General features: G+C 42.5%; 1 non-coding gene across 1 annotated transcript; it reads right to left on the bottom strand.

Annotated features, from left to right (window-relative positions):
• Positions 1–217: 217 nt before the first annotated feature.
• On the bottom strand, positions 218–325 carry LOC112763866 (small nucleolar RNA R71). Its single transcript, XR_003182950.1, has one exon. It is a non-coding gene; the product is annotated as a small nucleolar RNA R71 (small nucleolar RNA).
• Between the last annotated feature and the right edge of the window lie 3,136 nt (positions 326–3,461).

Raw genomic sequence — 3,461 nt, 5'->3', positions numbered from 1 at the left:
AGATCCAAATCAACATCTCAACACATTTTTGAGGATATGTGATACTGTAAAGTCCAATGGTGTACACCCTGACACCTACAAACTACTTTTGTTCCCTTTCTCACTCAGAGATAAGGCAACAAAGTGGTTAGAATCATTCCCCAATGAGAGCCTAACCACATGGGAGGATGTTGTGAACAAATTTCTAGCAAGATTTTACCCTCCGCAAAGGATCAACATGCTAAGAGCTGAGGTGCAAATCTTCATACAGCTAGATGGTGAAACACTCTATGAGGCCTGGGAGAGATTCAAGGATCTAACAAGAAAATGCCCACCAGATATGTTTAATGAGTGGGTGCAGCTCCACATTTTCTATGAAGGACTAACCTATGAATCGAAGAAGGCTATGGACCACTCTTCAGGGGGTTCACTCAACAAGAAAAAGACCATTGAGGAAGCCATAGATGTCATTAAAACTGTAGCTGAGAATGAATACTTCTATGCTTCAGAAAGAGGCCAAAAGAAGGGGGTGCTGGAACTCAATTCTATGGATGCCTTGTTGGCACAAATCAAGGCAATTGCAGTACAATTTGCAGCCTTAACCAAGAAGATGGAGAACAATCAAGTTGCAGTTGTCCAAGCTCAAGCACCACCCCAAGAAGGAGATGTACCAGAAGTTGAATGTGAGCAAGCAAACTATGTGCATAACCCCTCTCGACCACTATATGACCCTAACTCTAAGACATAACCCAGGATGGAAGAACCACCCAAATTTTGGGTGGGGAAACCAACAAAATCACAGCCAAGATCACAACAAACCATACCAAGCCAATCAATACCAAAATCACAACCCTAACCATCAATCAAACAACAACAAACCTTACCACAATCCACCTCACACATCATATCCTTCCAACCAGCAAACACACCACCATCAAGACATATTAACCCCAACCTCCCAACCATGCAAAATCAGAGGCAACTTTGAAAGAGTAGAGGCTGCAATAGCACAGCTATCATCACAGCTCACAGGGGCTATCTCCACCCTTTTGGAAAGGCAAGCACAAGGTGAAAAGAAGATAGATGCCAACCAAGAGGAATACAGGTCGAATTTGAAGAGCCAAGGTGCAGCAATTTCAAAACTGGAAGCACAAGTGGGGTTCATATCCAAGCAAATCTCAATGCCTACAGACACATTTCCAAGTGACACCATGGCGAACCCAAGAGGGGAGTGCAAGGCCATCACACTTAGAAGTGGAAAAGTGGTAGAAGAGGCCACCCCAAACCAGGAGAACCACGAAGAAGAAGCTGTAGAAAAGCCTGAAAACAAGAAGAAAAAAGAGGCCCTTAGCCCATCTTCACCAAAGCCAATCTTGAAGCCTTATGTGCCAAAGGCACCATACCCACAAAGGCTAAGGAAGGATGGGAAGGATGGCCAGTTTTCTAGATTCTTGGAAATCTTTAAAAAGCTCCAAATCAACATACCATTTGCTGAAGCACTGGAGCAAATGCCCCTCTACGCAAAGTTCTTGAAGGAGCTCATGATAAGAAAAAAAACTGGGGAGAAAAGGAGACTGTAGTCCTAACTGAGGAGTGTAGTGCCATCATACAAAAGAAACTCCCCCAGAAAATAAAAGACCTAGGGAGTTTCCAAATCCCCTGCATCATAGGGGATATCACTATTGAAAAAGCCTTATGTGACTTGGGGGCTAGCATCAATCTCATGTCCTTGAACATTATGAGAAGGATGAGAATTGGGGAAGCCAAGCCAACAAGAATGGCACTCCAACTAGCTAACAGCACATTCAAGTTTCCACATGGAGTAGTGGAAGATTTATTGGTGAAAGTAGGAGAGTTCATTTTCTCAGCTGACTTTGTTGTGCTGGATATGGAAGAAGAGGCAAACACTTCAATTATCTTAGGAAGGCCATTCCTAGCTACTGCTGGAGCCATCATTGATGTGCAAAAGGGGAACTAGTCTTGAGATTACATGAGGAGAAGATGGTCTTTAATGTCTTTAAGGCAATGAGTTATCCCAAAGAATCAATAGGAGAATGCATGATGGTGGACACTATAGAACAGATAGTCCAAGAAGTTTTGGAAGAAGAGCAATTTGAAGGAACTATGGAATTGGAGTAACTAGCACTACATGAAGAACCACCACAAGGGACCATGGAAAGTTCAATCATGACAAACCATAAAGACAACGATAAAGAAGAGGCACCAAAACTTGAGCTGAAAACCTTACCCCCAAGTTTGAAATATGCATATCTGGGTGACAACAGCACCTACCCAGTGATCATCAATTCAAGCTTGAGTAAGGAGCAAGAAGAGGAACTCATTCAAGTGCTGAAACAACACAAGGATGCTATAGGCTGGACACTCACATACTTAAAAGGGATCAGTCCCTCAATTTGTATGCACAAGATCCTACTTGAGGAGGGTGCTAAGCCCTTAAGGCAACAACAAAGAAGGCTGAATCTAACTATGAATGAAGTAGTCCAGAAGGAAGTGTTGAAGTTGTGGTAAGCTGGGGTGATTTACCCCATCTCAGACAGCCTTTGGGTGAGCCCGGTACAAGTAGTTCCAAAGAAAGGAGGAGTCACTGTTGTACCAAATGAGAAGAATGAGCTGATACCAACAAGAACAGTGACTGGTTGGCACATGTGCATCGATTATAGGAAGCTCAATGAAGCCACCAGAAAGGACCACTTCCCCCTACCATTCATGGACCAAATGCTTGAGAGGCTGGCTGGACATGAATACTACTGCTTTCTTGACGGTTATTCGGGTTACAACCAAATAGTTGTAGACCCAAAGGACCAGGAGAAAACTTCATTTACCTGTCCATATGGTGTCTTTGCTTATAGGATGATGCCCTTTGGATTGTGCAATGCACCTACAACATTCCAAAGGTGCATGCTCTCCATATTTTCAGACATGATTGAAAGATTCATTGAGTTGTTTATGGATGACTTCTCTGTATTTGGTAACACATATTCTGATTGCTTACATCACTTAGCCTTGGTGTTAAAGAGATGCCAAGAGACCAACCTTGTTTTAAATTGGGAAAAATGTCATTTCATGGTCACAGAGGGAGTGGTCCTTGGTCATAAAATCTAATAAAAGGGCATAGAGGTGGATAGAGCAAAAGTGGAGGTGATTGAAAAGTTACCCCCACCTTGCAATGTCAAAGCAATTAGAAACCTTTTGGGACATGATGGCTTCTATAGGAGGTTTATTAGAGACTTTTCTAAGGTTGCCAAACTATTGAGCAACCTACTTGTCTCTAATGTGCCTTTTGTTTTTGATAATGAATGCATGTTAGCTTTTGAGGAACTTAAGAACAAACTTTCCTCTGCACCTATCATAGCACCACCATGTTGGGATCTACCCTTTGAGTTAATGTGTGATGCATCAAATTTTGCTGTGGGTGTTGTTTTAGGACAGAGGAAGGATAAGTTGGTGCATGTCATTTATTA

This window comes from Arachis hypogaea, chromosome 2 (assembly GCF_003086295.3).
Source record: "Arachis hypogaea cultivar Tifrunner chromosome 2, arahy.Tifrunner.gnm2.J5K5, whole genome shotgun sequence".
In the NCBI taxonomy this organism is placed as follows: Eukaryota; Viridiplantae; Streptophyta; class Magnoliopsida; order Fabales; family Fabaceae; genus Arachis; species Arachis hypogaea.
The sequence above is the reverse complement of the archived record's forward strand: the minus strand, read 5'-3'. Positions and strand labels throughout refer to the sequence as shown.